Below are 19,557 nucleotides of genomic sequence, written 5' to 3' on the forward strand. Positions count from 1 at the left end.
TGAAACCAAACACTCTGCCCTAGCCCTGAGTCCCTTATCCCAATCCCCTCATCCCCAGCTCCACCCCAGAGCCCTCACTCACCCCATCCTCTGCCCCAGCCTTGAGCCCCCTCTCACACTCTGAACCCCTCAGCCCCTCCCGCACCATACATCACCTCCATACTGATGCACATAACAAAATTAATTGTGCACACAGATGTAAAAAAAATAGAGGGAACAGTGGTTGAAAGTCTATTCTCTTCCCCGGCCTGCCAACAAGTAAGTTGTTCTGCTCCCTTTTCAAGCTGATTGTTTTTAATTGCAAACACTGGAAAAACAAATCTACTTCTGAAACACTGAGTGGATTTCACTGTGGTTTTTCATGGTAAGATCTGCATTATAACAAGACCATTGATGCTGTACTAAGTCTTAAGAACTCTGATCTGATATACTGTCAGTAGAAGTGTGACTAATATCTTTATCAGGCTAGATACATTGTCAATGGAATTCATTTTTCTGCCAAAATATTTAAAACAGTATGCCTCATTAAAATGCTTCAGTGTGGAATTATTTCTTTGTAACAAAGAAAAAATATATACACATTAAAATAAGACTCAATACAGCTCTTAGGTTTAACTACAAAAGATTTTGCATGTCCTAATTTAATCCAGGAATGCACCAATATTTGAACTAGCTAGATGGACAAATATCAAATTCAAAAGGCTGAAGTTCGGTTTGTAGAAGTATCTAATAACAATTCAAATTATCTACAAATTTGGCCTAAAAAATCTTGTAACTATAGGACTTCATTGTGAGACTTCCAATATTTTATACATTCTCATGAAACCAGAAATACACACATACCATCATTCTTGTAATATTACTCATGCTTTCAGACCATTGGTGCACAAAAGGGAATACATACTTATTTTAAGTCATTTAGGCCAATGTATCACCCACATTTTACAACAAGAACAAGATACAATGAAGGCCAAAATTATTATTTGTTTAAGGTGCCTAAGTCCATACTTAAACAAATGGCCTGATTTGCAAAAGTCCTGAGCAATCAGAATCTAACATTGGCTTTAGAAGCAGGGATATTCAGAAGTGCTCATCACTGGCCTGGCTTTGCTCCTATTGAAGTCAATGGGAATAGAGTTAGAGCAATGCTGAACACTTTAAATTCTACCACAGAAGCTGACATATGGATTTAGGAGCCTAAGTTTAGGCACCTATATTTGAACACTGGGACTTAGTTTTTATAAATCATTAATATTTTAATATCTTATATTTGAACTGATGGTCTTTTATCGATCCTTATAAGCAGTGAAGGTTTAAACAGATAGAATTAGGGGATGTATTACCATTTCAGCCTAAGACCTGGAATATTTTGTACTTGTGATTCCTTAAATGTATCTCTATTTGCATTCTTTTTCCTGTGGTCTGTGTTCAGACTGAAGACACCAGGATTACATTGACACAGACTCACTTTTAAATGAACATAATACTCAACTCAATCTTTGTCAAAGATCTTGCATGCAGATATTGCAAATGATCTCTCTGAAGCAGGCAAAAAATAAAAGAATACTGCAAAGTCTATTCAGGAGGGTAAATCAAGGAAACATTCATTCATTTTTTCAGAGGTATTAGATTAAAGAAAAAATAATTTTCCACCTGTAAAAAATAGTTCTTACATTCTCTACAATGCTATAACCTTTTTTCCTTTAACAAATAGCACATTCTAAATTAAGGGTTTTATGTTCAAGATTTAATTATTGCACCTTGTTCAACAACTAAAAGGTAACTGCAGAAGACACATTGTGGCATGTCACAATTAACCATGGATTTTACAATAGTGTTTTTCGCTCTATATTTTGTCTTATAATGATGGTAGCAATACTAGAAAGAGAAGTTTCCTTTAAATAGATGTGGCCAACCTTTAACACAGACAGCTTTCATCTTCTTAAATCAAATCTTTATGCAACTAGAGAATTAAGCATAGCACTACGTTTTCTTGGATATGAAAGATAATGACAGCATTATGGTGCCTAATACCGCAATCAAAGGACTTTGACTTACACACATGTACCTTTTTTATCATGGATCTTTTATGCCTGTGGAGACAGGTATGCTGACCACCTAAAAGCTTTTGCTCTAAATGCCTTGAAATTACAGTCACAAGCAGACAACTTCAGTGAATGTGTGTTAGCACTATGCACATCACCAATGGCACAGAGTAAATACACAGTCACTGGAAAACACTTCCTTTCCAGGTTTGAAAGTAACTTGCAATTTTGCTGTGTACATGATACATTTGAAGGACATACAAGATCAGTCTCTCAAGTTCATAGATACTAAGATCAGAAGGGACCATTACGATCATCTAGTCCGACCTCCTGCACAACGCATGCCACAGAATCTCACCTACCCACTCCTGCGAAAAAACCTCACCTATGTCTGAGCTATTGAAGTCCTCAATTTGTGGTTTAAAGACTTCAAGGAGCAGAGAATCCTCCAGCAAGTGGCCCGTGCCCCATGCTACAGAGGAAGGCGAAAAACCTCCAGGGCCTCTTCCAATCTGCCCTGGAGGAAAATTCCTTCCCGACCCCAAATATGGCGATCAGCTAAACCCTGAACATATGGGCAAGATTCACCAGCCAGATACCCGGGAAAGAATTTCTGTAGTAACTCAGATCCCACCCCATCTAACATCCCATCACAGGCCATTAGGCCTATTTACCATGAATATTTAAAGATCAATTAATTACCAAAATCATGTTATTCCATCATACCATCTCCTCCATAAACTTATCGAGTTTAATCTTAAAGCCAGATAGATCTTTTGCCCCCACTGCTTCCCTTGGAAGGCTATTCCAAAACTTCACTCCTCTGATGGTTAGAAACCTTCGTCTAATTTCAAGTCTAAGCTTCCTGATGGCCAGTGTATATCCATTTGTTCTTGTGTCCACATTGGTACTGAGCTTAAATAATTCCTCTCCCTCTCCGGTATTTATCCCTCTGATATATTTATAGAGAGCAATCTTATCTCCCCTCAACCTTCTTTTAGTTAGGCTAAACAAGCCAAGCTCCTTGAGTCTCCTTTCATAAGACAAATTTTCCATTCCTCGGATCATCCTAGTAGCCCTTCTCTGTACCTGTTCCAGTTTAAATTCATCCTTCTTAAACATGGGAGACCAGAACTGCACACAGTATTCCAGGTGAGGTCTCACCAGTGCCTTGTATAACGGTACTAAAACCTCCTTATCTCTACTGGAAATACCTCGCCTGATGCATCCCAAGAGCACATTAGCTTTTTTCACGGCCATATCACATTGGCGGCTCATAGTCATCCTATGATCAACCAATACACCAATGTCCTTCTCCTCCTTAGTTACTTCTAACTGATGTGTCTCCAGCTTATAACTAAAATTCTTGTTATTAATCCCTGTCATAAATATAAAGGGAAGGGTAAACCCCTTTGAAATCCCTCCTGGCCAGGGGAAAGCTCCTCTCACCTGTAAAGGGTTAAGAAGCTAAAGGTAACCTCGCTGGCACCTGACCAAAATGACCAATGAGGAGACAAGATACTTTCAAAAGCTGGGAGGAGGGAGAGAAACAAAGGGTTTGTGTGTCTGTCTATATTCTGTCTTTGCCGGGCATAGACCAGGAATGGAGTCTTAGAACTTTTAGTAAGTAATCTAGCTAGGTACGTGTTAGATTATGATTTCTTTAAATGGCTGAGAAAAGAATTGTGCTGAATAGAATAACTGTCTGTGTATCTTTTTTGTAACTTAAGGTTTTGCCTAGAGGGGTTCTCTATGTTTTGAATCTAATTACCCTGTAAGGTATCTACCATTCTGATTTTACAGGGGGGATTTCTTTATTCCTATTTACTTCTATTTTTATTAAAAGTCTTCTTGTAAGAAAACTGAATGCTTTTTCATTGTTCTCAGATCCAAGGGTTTGGGTCTGTGGTCACCTATGCAAATTGGTGAGGCTTTTTATCCAACATTTCCCAGGAAAGGGGGGGTGCAAGTGTTGGGAGGATTGTTCATTGTTCTTAGGATCCAAGGGTCTGGGTCTGTAGTCACCTAAGCAAATTGGTGAGGCTTTTTACCAAACCTTGTCCAGAAAGGGGGGGTGCAAGGTTTTGGGAAGTATTTTGCGGGGAAAGACGTGTCCAAACAGCTCTTCCCCAGTAACCAGTATTTGTTTGGTGGTGGTAGCGGCCAATCCAAGGACAAAGGGTGGAATATTTTGTACCTTGGGGAAGTTTTGACCTAAGCTGGTAAAGATAAGCTTAGGAGGTTTTTCATGCAGGTCCCCACATCTGTACCCTACAGTTCAGAGTGGGGGAGGAACCTTGACAATCCCTAAATGCATAACCTTACACTTCTCACTATTAAATTTCATCCTATTACTATTACTCCAGTTTACAAGGTCATCCAGATCCTGCTGTATGATATCCCAGTCCTTCTCTAAATTGGCAATACCTCCCAGCTTTGTATCATCCGCAAACCTTATTAGCACACTCCCACTTTTTGTGCCGAGGTCAGTAATAAAAAGATTAAATAAGATTGGTTCCAAAACTGATCCCTGAGGAACTCCACTGGTAACCTCCCTTCAGCCTGACAGTTCACCTTTCAGTAGGACCCGCTATAGTCTCCCTGTTAACCAATTCCTTATCCACCTTTCAATTTTCATATTGATCCCCATCTTTTCCAATTTAACTAATAATTCCCCATGTGGCATAGTATCAAATGCCTTACTGAAATCTAGGTAAATTAGATCCACTGCGTTTCCTTTGTCTAAAAAACTGTTACTTTCTCAAAGAAGGAGATCAGGTTGGTTTGGCACAATCTACCTTTTGTAAAACCATGTTGTATTTTGTTCCATTTACCATTGACTTCAATGTCCTTAACTACTTTCTCCTTCAAAATTTTTTCTAAGACCTTGCATACTACAGATGTCAAACTAACAGGCCTATAGTTACCCGGATCACTTTTTCTCCTTTCTTAAAAATAGGAACTATGTTAACAATTCTTGAATCATATGGTACAACCCCCGAGTTTACAGATTCATTAAAAATTCTTACTAATGGGCTTGCAATTTTGTGTGCCAATTCCTTTAATATTCTTGGATGAAGATTATCTGGGCCCCCCGATTTAGTCCCATTAAGCTGTTCGAGTTTCACTTCTACCTCAGATATGGTAATATCTACCTCCATATCCTCATTCCCATTTGTCATACTACCATTATCCCTAAGATCCTCTTTAGCCTTATTAAAGACTGAGGCAAAGTATTTGTTTAGATATTGGGCCATGCCTAGATTATCCTTAACCTCCACTCCATCCTCAGTGTTTAGCGGTCCCACTTCTTCTTTCTTTGTTTTCTTCTTATTTACATGGCTATAGAACCCTTTACTATTGATTTTAATTCCCTTTGCAAGGTCCAACTCTACTTGACTTTTAGCCTGTCTCACTTTATCCCTACATGTTCTGACCTCAATAAGGTAGCTTTCCTTGCTGATCCCTCCCATCTTCCACTCCCTGTATGCTTTCTGCTTTTTCTTAATCACCTCTCTGAGATGCTTGCTCATCCAGCTTGGTCTACAACTCCTGCCTATGAATTTTTTCCCCCTTTCTTGGGATGCAGGCTTCCGATAGCTTCTGCAGCTTTGATTTAAAGTAATCCCAGGCCTCCTCTGCCTTCAGATCCATAAATTCTTCAGTCTAATCCACTTCCCTAACTAATTTCCTTAATTTTTGAAAGTCAGCCCTTTTGAAATCAAAAACCCTAGTCGCAGATTTTTGTTAATCCTTCCGTTCAGTTTGAACTGAATTAGCTCATGATCACTTGAGCCAAGATTATCCCCTACAACCATTTCTTCTATGAGGTCCTCACTAAAACCAAATCTAAAATGGCATCCCCTCTAGTCAGTTCAGCAACTACTTGATGAAGGAATCCATCAGCTATCACATCTGGGAAAATCTGAGCCCTATTATTATTACTAGCACTTGTCCTCCAGTCTATATCTGGGAAGTTAAAGTCTCCCATGATCACGCAGTTTCCATTAGTATTTACTTCATTAAAAACATTAAAGAGGGTTCTATCCATATCCAAATTAGATCCCGGCAGTCTATAGCACACCCCAAGCACTATCCCAGGGGAGGCGCTAATAGTTTTCTTCCCCTATGTAATTTTTGCCCAGATGGACTCTGTCTTATCCATTCCATCGCTTCTTATTTCTTTACATTCTACCTCATCATTGATATACAATGCTACTCCACCACCTTTACTTCGGTCTTTCCTAAACAGCACACACCCTTCAATGCCTGTAGTCCAGTCATTACTACTATTCCACCATGTTTCTGTTATCCCTATAATATCTGGTTTCACTTCCTGCACCAGTAGCTCTAGTTCCTCCATTTTGTTACCTAGGCTCCTTGCATTGGTGTACAAACACCTTAATTTTTGCTGTTTGGCCTCGCTCACATTCTGTACCCTATTAGGCATGGTCATTCTACAACCAGTATAACCTATTAGACTGGTATCCACACTGCCCTTCCTCCTTATATACATTCTCCTTATATACATTACCCAGAGCTGTATCCTTTCTTACTTTGCTTTCTTCCCTCTCAGTGCTAAATCCGGCGTGGAGATTACCTGGACATCTCCCAACTATCTCCCCCAAATTCCTAGTTTAAAGCTCTCTTAATCAGTTGTGCCAGCCTCCATCCTAGAAGTCTATTTCCTTCCCTACTCAGATGAAGTCCATCCTGAGACAACTGTCCTCTGTCCATGAATGCCTCCCAGTGGCCATACATCCCAAAGCCCTCCTTATAACACCACTGCCTAAGCCATCTGTTGATAGTCATAATCTTGTCACACCTTTGTTGCCCTTCTCTAGGAAGAGGCGGAATCCCACTAAAGATCACCTGAGCCTTGATTTCCTTAAGCGTCTTCCCCAGCCTGCATAGTCTCCCTTAATACTTTCAAGCGAGAATCTAGCCGTATCATTTGTTCCCACATGAAGGATAATGAGGGCATTCTTTCCTGCTCCCTTTAGGATCCTTTTCAACCTCAGGTCTACATCCCATATCTTAGCACCTGGAAGACAGCATACCCTTCTATTCTCTGGATCAGCTCTGGTTACAGGCCTGTCTATTCTTCTCAGTAAAGAGTCCCCGATGACATAGACCTGCCTTTTCCTGGTGACAGTGCTCTTCTCCAGTCTATCCCCTGTTCCCTCTGGCTGCAAGTTCTTTCCATTCCTATTCTCCCTTGTAATCCTCCTCAACCCATCCTGTATCCTCCTGGGCTCATATTTGGTGTAATCTTCATTGACTCTTCCCCTTTTCCTATAGGACTAGCTGCTCTTCTCTTCTTCCTTGCCCTTCCACCTTCAGTGACTACCTGCTGAGCCCCTTCTTCATTTTCCAACTCTGCAAACCTGTTCTTGAGCTCTATTTCTCCTTCACTAGCCCATCTTTTCCTCTGCCTGGTTCTTTTAGTCACATGCTTCCACTGACCACTTTCCTCACCTAGTCTCTCCTCAGAATTCCTCAGTCCTGCTTCCATCCACAAGTCTGAACTTTTCCCTTCAGATACCTCATGTCTTTGCTCCATAATCTGCTCTAACCCCTTTCTAAACTCAACCAGACTTTCCACCTGCATCTCCAAACCTCAGATCTTTTCCTCCATCAGCTCTATCAGACAGCATTTCATGCAGACAAAACTCTTACCAGGTACCCCCTCCAGGATCATGTACATACCACAGCTTCCACATCCAGTCATCTTCATTGTGTCTTCCACTACATGAGTCACTCCCACTGCTGCCTCTGTATCTGTCATAGCCTTCCCACCTAAACCCTGTTAATCTGGGAAACAAACCACACCAAAACACCACCACCCACAGCAAAAACAAACCCCAAACAAGCACCACAAGACAAACTCCCCTGTTTACAGCTCTGTTTGCTGGCTCCTGTGCTGCTGCCTGACTGGCTGGCTACCTTTATAGAACCCCTAGTCAGAGAAGCCCCGCCCCCTAATCAGGGCTCAGCTTCTCTCCTAGCACAAAGCCCCTACAAGCCTCTACACATACAAGTAATACAAATACAAAACCAAATACAAATACCTTCTCCTCCAACAGAAGTCGCACTCAAACTCCCCTGTTTACAGTTCTGTTTGCTGGCTCCTATGCATTTACAGAGAACTGTTGCATTTAGTTAACTATGGTTACATCTTGCATGTTTTCCCTGCTATTGATGTTCTGTGGCTTTAGGGCTGACACTGATGCCCACAACATCATCACTAACACTTTGTAGCACAGGTCTGTCCAGGTGCAGAAAGAGGAATCTGTATTTTCTGTGACCAGAGGCAGAACTTCTGGTACAGAACACCATCATGTTCTACAGACAGCTATATTAATTATATAATTAAAATAAATATTAATATTATTCTATGGTATTACATATAGCTGACTGTAGAACATGATGGTGCCAACAGATACATGGAACACTCAAATGAAGTTATCAAGCAGTCAGGAGTGTGGATCTGGGTCATTACCACCACTGATTAATGGTACAGGAAAGGTAGATTAAATGTTTATGATCACCCTCTCTCAGAATACTTGGGTGAGAGGACATTAATGAATTTAAAATTGATGAAAGGATGGACTTTTCCCACAAACCGAATGATTAAACAGTTGGAACTCATTGTCAGCCTGATCATTGAAGTCAATGGCTTATAATGATTCAAAAAAGGCTTGGACACATATAACAGGGATATCCATAGTTGTTATAGTAACTATTAAACAAAATAATAGTTTGGGAAGGGATATAAACCTTCCTACTCCAGGACATAAGCAAATCACTAGCTACAGAGGATTTGGCAGAAATAATGCATAGGGGGAGTGTCATAAATATAAAGGGAAGGGTAAAACCTTTAAATCCCTCCTGGCCAGAGGAAAAACCCTTTCACCTGTAAAGGGTTAAGAAGCTAAGACAACCTCGCTGGCACCTGACCAAAAGGACCAATGAGGAGACAAGATACTTTCCAAGCTGGAGGGGGTGGGGAACAAAGGGTTCTCTCTGTCGGTGTTGTTGTTTTTGCCGGGACCAGAGCAGGAATGTAGGTCAGAACTCCTGTAAAAAGTCAGTAAGCAATCTAGTTAGATATGCGTTAGATTCTGTTTTGTTTAAATGGCTGATAAAATAAGTTGTGCTGAATGGAATGTATATTCCTGGTTTTGTGTCTTTTTGTAACTTAAGGTTTTGCCTAGAGGGATTCTCTGTGTTTTGAATCTGAGTACCCTGTAAGGTATTTACCATCCTGATTTTACAGAGGTGATTCTTTTACTTTTTCTTTAATTAAAATTCTTCTTTTAAGAACCTGATCAATTTTTCATTGTTCTTAAGATCCAAGGGTTTGGGTCTTTGTTCACCTATGCAAATTGGTGAGGATTTTTATCAAGCCTTCCCCAGGAAAGGGGATGTAGGTCTTGGGCGGATTTGGGGGGGAAGACATTTCCAAGTGGGCTCTTTCCCTGTTATATTTGTTAGATGCTGGGTGGTGGCAGCAATAAAGTCCAGGGACAAAAGGTAAAATAGTTTGTACCTTGGGGAAGTTTTAACCTAAGCTGGTAAAAATAAGCTTAGGGGGTCCCCACATCTGTACCCTAGAGTTCAGAGTGGGGAAGGAAGCTTGACAGGGAGTTTATCCCATAAACATCTACTGCAGGGTTGCTTGAACCACCCTCTGTTGGTACTGGCCAACATTGGTACTGGCCACTGCTGCAGACAGGATACTAGATTAGATGGACCAGTAGTCTTACCCTGCACTACAATTTCTATAGTCCTGTTAACCTATATTAGACACTCTAGGAAGAAAATAAGGAGAAAGGTCTATGATTTCCAATTAACTCGATGGAAGAAAAGAAACACAGAGCTTTTCTTTCACCATGATTCGATATTACCAAGGCAAACAATTTTGCAATTCTTTTGCCTCCTGTTCTTTCTTACTTCTCTTTCCCCAAAGGATATGTCTTCAGCCCTGCTCCTCACTCTTTCACAAGGCAAAGACCATCTCATATCTCTCCCACCCAGCTGTCTTTTGAGATGTTGCCTCTTAAGATCTTAGTCTTTCTTGCACATGCACAAACTTGCACCTGCATTTTGTAAGTGCCAACACCTGCATGAATACTGTGAGAATTCTAACACAAGCGTCAGTGGGTTTGGTGGGTGCAAATTTCTGCACCTGTTTGCAAGCAGGTGTTACAATATTTAAAAGGATCATGCATATATCACACATTTTTGGTCTGTGCGCACATGGAGGCTGGGGAGAGGCTTGGTTGAAAGTTAACCTCTCCCCAAACTCTAAAGGGCCCAAGTCACAAAGTTCAGATCAAACGCAGGTCCAGACTTTACCCAGCTTCCAAATAGCATGCATATATATGTATATATACATTTTCTCTTTTATTTTCTCTCTCCGTATTGGTATTCAGATATCTTTGGTAAATTTTCATAGATTTTTGTCCTGTGCTGTTCACTTTCAGGATCTATGAGGTTTTGATTGTTTACTTCCCAGCCGTTGTCAGCAATCCTTCAAGGTCGAGGATGATCTCTTTCACAGGTTTTATATTTCAAGGGTCCTTTGGTGACTGAGGAGTCCGATCCTTGAACCACAGGGTTGCTGGAAGACATTGCAGGTGGTGTTAGAGACAGGGTTGGGCCATGATTGCTGCATAACAGTTGTCTTTCCTTTCTTTTCTGGCATTTTTCTGTGACCAGGGCAAGGCGATTTTCCTCAAAAGTGAATGTTCCCTCTCTGACATGTCTTCGCCAGTTGTCCCTATCCTGGACTGCTGTCTCCCACTGTGTGGTGTTGATGCCACTTCTCTTGATGTTTATCTTGAGGGTGTCTTTAAAGCATTTCTTTTGGCCTCTCCATATCCTTTCTCTTTTGGTGAGTTGGGCATACAGCAGTTGTTTTTGTAAGTGTATATCAGGCACATAGTGCCCACTCCACTTAAGCTGGTGCTGGATAATCAGGGCCTCAACACTGAAGATGTTGGCCTCTGTGAGGACACTGACATTAATGTGATGGTCCTCCCACTTTATGTTGAGGATCTTCCAAAGAAAGTGCTGGGGCTAGCATTCCAGGTTTTTTAGGTCATCCAAGTCTCACAGCCATAGAGGAGAGTTGGGATTACAACTGCCTTACAAACTAAAGTCTAGTATGTGTTCTGATGTTGTGATTGTTGAACACCCGCTGAGACAGTCTGCCAAAGGCAAGGCTGGTACAGCAAATTCTGCATTGAATCTCAACATCTATGTCTGCTCTCTGTGAGAGATGGCTGCCAAGATAGGCAAAGTTTTCTACATTTTCCAGTTCTTTTTGTCAATGTAGATCTTCCTTGCTGGGTCTGATGATTGACCTGGTAGAGAACTTTTGTTTTGCCAATGTTCAGAGTTAGCCCTAGGTTTTTGTAAGCTTCAGAGACGCTATTACGGGCTGTTTGTAGATCCCCCTTTGAGTGTGCAACTAAATCACAATAATCTGTGAACTGGAGTTGGGTTATTGTTGCCAATATTACTTTAGTTCTGGCATGGAGATGAGAAAGGTTGAAGAGGTTGCTGTCAATCCAATATTGGATGCTAATGGGTTAATGTTTTCATAGCTGCTAAGAAAATGGAGAAAAGGGTGGGTGCCAGTATACAACCTTGTTGTATGCCAATTCAGATGACAAATGGCTCAGAGGTAGAGCCACTGCACAGGATGGAGGCAGTCATCTGGTCATGGAGGAGTCTTACAATGGTGATAAATTTGCTTGAGCAGCCAAACTTTGACACAGAGCCTCACAGTTGACAGAGTCGAAGGCTTTGGTCAGATCAATAAAGGCCATTTACAGCTCCTGGTGTTGTTCATGACATTCTTCCTAGATCTGCCTGGCTGCAAAAATCATGTCAATTGTGCCTCGTGATGGTCTGAAGCCGCTCTGGGACTCTGGGAGTACTTCCTCTGCAAGAGGGAGCAGGCGATTCAGTAAGATTCTAGAAAGAATCTTCCCAGCAATGGAGAGGAAGGCAATTCCTCGATAGTTGCCACAGATGGCCCTGTCTTCCTTTTTGAAAATGGCAAAGATGTTAGCATTAGTAAATCGGCAGGGATTTCTTCGGTGCACTAGATTTTGAGGAGCAGCAAGTGAAGCTTGATAGTCAGTGTTTCTCCCTCCACGTTCAGTTCTTCAGCTGGTATGCCATCAGGACCTGGAGCTTTATTGTTCTTCATTTGTTTAATTGCTTTGCAGACCTCCTCAGGTGTTGGTGGGTTGGCAAGAGTTTTCCAGATTGGGTGCTGGGGGATAGAGTCGATGGTGTCATCAGCCACAGTCGATTCTCAATTCAGAAGCTTTTGATAGTGTTCCTTCCAGTGCTGTTTGATGGATTCATTATCTTTGAAGGGTACTACCATCTTCGGACCTCAGAGGTGTGAAGCCACATGAGCTTGGTCCATACAGGGTCTTTGTCTCACAAAAAAAATCTCCGCATATCATGTCTGTCAGAGAATGTTTGCATTTCTTTTGCTTTGTCCTCCCACCATTTGTTTTTGATTTCTTGGATCCTCCTTTGAAATTCAGCTTTGAGTTGATGGAAAGAGCTCTAGTTGGTTTTGCCAGTCACAGAACGCTCTTCTCTTCTGTCCAAAAGGGCTGTAATCTCAATGTTGTTGTTGTCAAACCAGTCCTGATGGCAGCAGGTAGTAGTGCCAATGGATACCTTGCAAACCTCATGCATGGTCTGTTTTAGGGCTTCCCAGTTTTCTTTGACACTTGTGTTGTCACTTCCATGTGTGTATATGGCTAGGTTTTCGCTGAGGAATGTTTGGAAGTTCTCTTGGTGTACTGAGGTCTGAAGTCTTTGGATGTTGTATTGCTGCCTGTGTGATTTGGATTGCTTTCTATGTTTTGGTGCAATCCTGATGCACATGACGGACCTCACCAAGTGGTGGTCAGTTCAGCAATCATTGGCTCTTCTCATGACATGGGTGATTTGGACATCTCTTAGATCCTGTATTCTTAAAATGACAGTCTAGAAAATGCCACTGTTTTAAGCAGGGGTGTTGCAAAGTTGTTTTGTACTTCTTGCTTTGTCTGAAGATTGTGTTTCTGCAAGGTCATGCTCTGCACATTTGCTGAGTAGAAGGATGCCATTGGAATTGGACTTGCCCACTCCTTCCTTCCCAATGGTGCTTCTCCATATGTTGGAATCTTGGTCAACTCTTGCATTAAAGTCCCCTAAAAGGATTATCTTATCTGTTTTTGAACGGATTACAAAATTTTATCAAGATCAGTGTAGAAGGATTCTTTCTATTCTTCTTCAGCATCAAGAGTTGGTGCATATGCACTGATTGTAGTAGCAAATGACTTATTGACCAATTGGATGCAGAGGGTCATAAGGTGCTCATTGATGCTGACAGGTTTCTCACTCAGGAGGTTGACTAGAAAGTTTTTGATTGCAAAGCCAACACCATGTATTCACCTGTCACTTGCTGGTTTTCCTTTCCAGAAGAAAGTGTAACCACCACCCTCTTCCCTCAAGTGGCCTTCGTCTGCACATCTTGTTTCGCTGAGAGTTCTCAGGCAACAATTGCTGTTCTGTGTTTAGGACTTTCACTTTTTGATTTGGCTAGTAGGGTATGGACATTCCAAGTTGCAAGAAACATTTTTGTTTTTCGACTGCATTGGGAGTGATCCCTATGGATAGGATAGCCTATGTTTGGGGTACCTTTTCTAACCCCTTCCCCATATGGGGTGAGCAGAGGAGTTCCTAAAAAGGCCTCCTTGGTCATGAGTGTTGCTTCCAAAAATGCCCCTATCCCAACCAGTCGAGGGGCACATGATGACCATCTTGCGGTCACCCCCTGCACGTGGGTCTGTGACTAGGGACTCCTGGTGACCACTTCACCTATCCCCATCACCACTTGCCCATTGCCACAGGACTTTTATGGGTACAGGTGGGGAAAACGTTCTTCCTGTGAAAGAAGCCTGTGTATGAGTAGTTTAATGTGCGGGGAGCTGTTGCACTCTGCCAGCCACACAAATCTTGGCAGAAGAGGCACCTGCGTCCAGTGGCAAGGAGGTCCAAGACGGCATGGGGTTCTCCTCCATTGTAGCCTTCGGCCGCCTTTGCAGCCATTGAGAGGTGATCCGCTTCATCTGCCTGTTCTGCCATTGAGGTCTTATACTGGGTTGTGTTGTGCTGGGCTACACTTTGTCTGGTACCTCACCTTCGACCTTATTGCCATGGGTGACCCTACCAGGAGTACAGGACTCCAGATGGCATCGCTCTTAGGGTCTTAAATATATTCAAGCTTCTTCACCAGGTCAAGGTGGCAACCCAAGGAAAAGACTTACCACCAAGACACACATTGATCATATGATGGAACTACACGTTTCCATGTTTTATCACAGTCTGACTTGTCCTTTATTTTCTAGAGTACTGTGAAACAATAAAGAAGGATTTCATGTACCTACAGGGTTAGTCAACTGAGGACTGGTTGACCTCAGCTAAAGTCGAGGGGTGGGATGGGATTTTTTTTTCCCTGAAGATGATGTGTGTGACATGGTCCTTTTATGTCACAACTGGAAAAGTATAAAACCACAAGGAGGTCAGCATCTGAGGGAGCCTCTCTTCAGACCATACAGAAAAGGCATATTAATGTGTTGTAGAATGTTAACATCTCCATATGTGCTTCCGTTTGTTCCTCCAAGCGACCAGCAATATCATAAAGATATGTATCATGTCACCTTAATTGCTGAACCAAACGTCACGTGCCAAACCCACTGCAGTAGACTTGGCATGTTATCACTTCCTAGAACTCTTTCCAATTATTGAACAATTGCTTCCTCAACTGCTTAAAAGGAAAACAATTAACATATAGGAATTGCTATTTCAAGCAAGTTTCAAACTTTTACATAATTTTCCAGCTGCAGTCCTACTAGGGATCAAACTGCTGTGAAGGATATCACAAATTCTTCTTACCACTTTCTTTCACCTCGATACAGTACCTCCCTCACTGAAAGCACAAGTCAATATCTTTCATCAAGAAATAAATGACTTGTTAGTAACATTCAGAGTCTGATTTCTTTTTTTAGAAATATGAAACAGCAACGGTATAAAGGTTTCTAATGGGAATTCAGCTGCAAGGAAGTTTTGTTTCTTTTGAAATGGCACAATTTTAAAAAGGAAATAATTATACATTGTTCCTTTTTTCATTCCTTTTGCCAACTAGTTCTTTACAGAAAGATCATAAAACGAGACATATGTGAGAGTAATCCACATCCTTCAAAAAATCACGTATGTTTCTGCATGCAGGAAGCAACATGGTCCATGCATTAACCTGGAAGACATGAGCTGTGAATTCTGTTCCTGAGTCTAACGCTCATCTGTTGTGTGATCTAAGACAAGTTGCTTCACGTCTCTATCAGGCTTTCTCCACTCAAATTAATTCTTCTCTTCCTTTGTAAAGTAATTCCAGATCTACAAATGAAGAACTAAGTCTTATATAAATGTATAACTATATATACTACCACTATGATCAGTCCAAATGTTAGGTGCACTTAGGTGACCTTGCCTCCTATTCCAAGTAACAAACTCTGCACAAGCCCACATGCTATATATACAACTTTTCTGTTGGGATGGAGGAAAAATGGGAGAAGAGATAAGAACCAAGTCAGATAGATATTAAACTTAGTGTTTAATTTATTACATCTAGAAGGTCCTCTGGTACCCTGCTGATGGGCACAGCATGAGAACTTGAAAAGGATAAATTAAGTTATATATTGAAAAGCAATTATAGATTTTTTTTAAGGAGGTAGATAAAATATATTCATTACAGCTTTTTCCTTTTCCTCTGAGCCTATATATGTTGGAGTCATAGTACTTAATTTTCAGGCAGAGGCATACAAAAACTGTCAACAACATATATTTTAAGACTCCCTAAAACATACCTAAACTAGCATTTCTTCCAAATAGGTGACAGAATATGTGATGGCATGGAGTGATATAAAGGTTTTAAAGTAAGAGTTTGGAATTACCTGTATACTTTGTAGTTTTGTTGCTTTTGAATAATACAGCCATCATAAACCCATACAGCTCTACCACACCATCATGTTTATATATATATATATATATATTGGTGTACTCTGTGTGCGTGTATATGTAGATATGCTACACAGCACCAAAATGCAGTTGCCTATGGAATGGAATGTGGAGGCTACTTAATTGGCACAGGTGAGGACAGAAAATGATGACTACCCTACCTAACTCAAAACTGCTATAAATATTCATAACAGAAGATAACAATGCATAAAACTAAACTCTAATCAACATCACACTCCTCGTTAGCTGTAAATGACCCTGCATAGAAAAAGTAAATCATCCCCTGAATTGAAAACAAAGTTTCCTTTTATCTTGCTCATTTTTAGGCCCACTAATGATCACTAAATCCTGGGCAACTAATAGTGTGAAGCAATTTAAGTGCTAATCAGACGTCAGTAAGAGGAAAAAGCTTACTGCAAACCTGTGCTGCTGAGGTCTAATCTGCGTTCATTTATTATCAAATTCTACTGTGACTTTCCAGACTTGTCATTGAAAAATTGGGAAATCTCTCATGTGCAATATTAAAACATCATTTGCATTGTTTTGAGGGCCTTGTGCAAGATCAAGCACTAGAAAAAAAGAAGGTATGAGAAGAAATTAAGAGCTGGAATGTGTCCCTGCAGATTGTGCAACAGAGTTATAAAAGTTATTTAACTATAGTGTAGCTTTTCCTTCTATATATTGCCAATGTCTGATTCATGAGGGTCAATGTTAAAATTTTCAGAACTAAGGACAGAGGAACTCAGTTCTGAATCAATTTGGTATGAATTTCTTCTCACTCTTTTACTGAACAGCTTCATTCTTGACTCTCTTGTACCTTATGTACCCATTTAAACCTGTGGGAAGCATGAACAAAGCGAGTGCAAAATGTTACCATTCTGATAAGTTAGCATTTTAGAAAGACTTGACACAGGTGTAAATGACTGTGCAATGTGCCTGGCAGAGGTCTAATAGGGAGGGAGAAGTCCTCATGGAAGGGTAAGTCCAAGGTCAAGTTCAATGAAATCCCAGACAGAACTAGAGCTCCGAGGGAAACAGCACATAATGACTTTTTGAAAGTAACTTGAGTAGCGCTAAGTACGTCCTGCTTCAAGTTATTGTGTTTTAATGAAGCTGCTCTACATGGGCCCCAAAAAATCCAGTACCCATGGTACCGTTGATAGTTCCTTGGAAAATGCAACAGTGGTGGGTGTGGTCTGGAGCCCTGCACAGGACTTTTTAAAATCCTGCTCCCACTATTACAGCGGCAAGTCCTGCGGGACCTGTGGGATCACAGTCCCACTGCAGGGCTCTCTGCTAGTCCTGCACAGGGCTCTAGTGTGGTATAAAAAGCAGGACAGAAATGAACCAAACCAAGTAGTACATATTTTACAAGTCTCATTGCAACACTAACATCTGTTTTTAAAATCCAATAAATGCATTTTCCATGTGTGAGAAGTCAGCTCTGTGTAATTTGACTGATTGAGGACTAGACTGATTGAGGACCACGTTGTGAGGCTGAGGGCAGAGGGGAAGGCAGATGAGGGGCATGTTGGGAAAAGTATTCAAGGAGCTTACCCACATCATCCCCATCCCCTGTTATGGTTCACTCTTGATCCTATTGTGGACCCCCAAGGTCACACATCACTGTTTAATGGGAAGGGAGGAGGCAAGACCTAGGTCTTACCTCTTTCTGCACTGGCCCATAGAGTAGACACAATGAGAAGAATGGTGCAACCTGTGAAGTCTCATTGCATACTGAGCAGCTCAGGGAAGGCTGGTGACTCTGCACTGGAACCAACATGGTGCTGTGACTTAAAGGAACCCTATAGTACTAATTAAATAGGTCTACTCTGAATAACTCAATTTCAGACCAGGAGAAGTCTAAGGGGTCCATTTTTCAGAATTACATTCATTTATGTAAGTCATGGCGTTACTTCACAGTCCTGGAACTTCAGCAGCATTCTTCTTGCCACAGTGTTTTTGAGAAGTTTATATCAATTTCACTGTTGTTAATAGTAAAAAGTTAAAATCAATAAATACTAACAACAGTAAATGTATGTAGTGTTTAATATCCTCAGACCATAGACTGTGTGTTTCTCTGGTAATCCCAAAGTAGCCAATTTTTTATTTCTTAATAATAACTTTTATGGCAAGGGACACCATAGAAGTAAGAACACCTTTTTGTTAAGAAAGAACTTATTCTGGAGAGGGGAGAAAGCAGCATTTAGTCTGGTGTTTTCCTGGTTTGTTAATTTGGAGTAGATTGGGCATGAAGCAAAGGCCAATTGCCTGAGCTGAGGAATGCATTCTTATTATGAGTTTGGAATCTGAGTTATTGCAGACCCGGAGGCAGGCAATTTTGTTACTACTATAGATCTTCTGTCATTGGACTGGGGAGGGGAAAAAAAAACCCAAAATAAATGTGAGCGAGCCTTCTAATTTGCATATGCAAATTAATGATTTGGTACTTGACTTATCTTTTAGTACTTGTCTATCCTTTTAATACACTGGAGTGGTGAAGGCAGAGAGAAAGGGGGATAGGCGTGGCAAGAAAGGACAGAAGGAAAGGTAGTAGAAAGGGGAGTAGAGAACAATATACTTTGTTTTAGATATTCCCTGTGAGAATTAATATAACAAATGAATGCATTTGCACGGAAAAGATATGATCATTTTGATTGTGTTGTGCTACATTTTCAAAACGCCCGCATGTTCATTTGCCATCTGCAGCTGATATAAGCTACAGAGAAGATGGAGCGGTTTGTAAGTGAAGGGGATGGTTTAGTATTGTGACCATAAGGTTTTAAACACCTAGGGCAATATTTTGAAAAAAATTGCTGCCTGAAGTTAGGTTCCTAAATCCATAGTTAGGCACATAAATAAGTGGTCCTATTTACAAAAATGTTGTTTGCCCACCAGCTGCCAAAGATTTTAAATAATAAATCCCTTATTTAAATATTAGAAGCTTAACTGTAGGCATCTGTTTTTAAAAATCTTGGCTCTAGAGTAAACTACATCAGAACATTTTAAGGGAAATAAAATTGTTTACCATCAAGTTTATTTTATTGGGAGAGGTGAGAGGATGTTAGGAATGACACTATAAAAACATTTGGGACTAGATTCACAAAAAGAGTTAGGCATCTAATTGCCACTTTAGGCACCAAAATCCCAGAACCAGGCCCCACTGGGATTCATAATGCCTCTGCTTAGCTGCCCCCAAACCACGTAGGCTCCAAAAGGCACTCAGTGCCTATATTTTTGCAGTTAAAGTTCCCTAGGTACCCCCGTTTTCGCCTCTGAGCATGTGCACTGCAGCCCCATTCCTCGCACCTGGGTGCCTAAGCCCCAGAGTGGTGCACAGACTGGAAGAATCATGGAAATGTAGAACTGAAAGGGACCTCAACAGGTCATCTAGTCCAATCCCCTGCACTGAGGC

The sequence above is a fragment of the Natator depressus genome, chromosome 1 (assembly GCF_965152275.1).
Source record: "Natator depressus isolate rNatDep1 chromosome 1, rNatDep2.hap1, whole genome shotgun sequence".
NCBI lineage: Eukaryota > Metazoa > Chordata > Testudines > Cheloniidae > Natator > Natator depressus.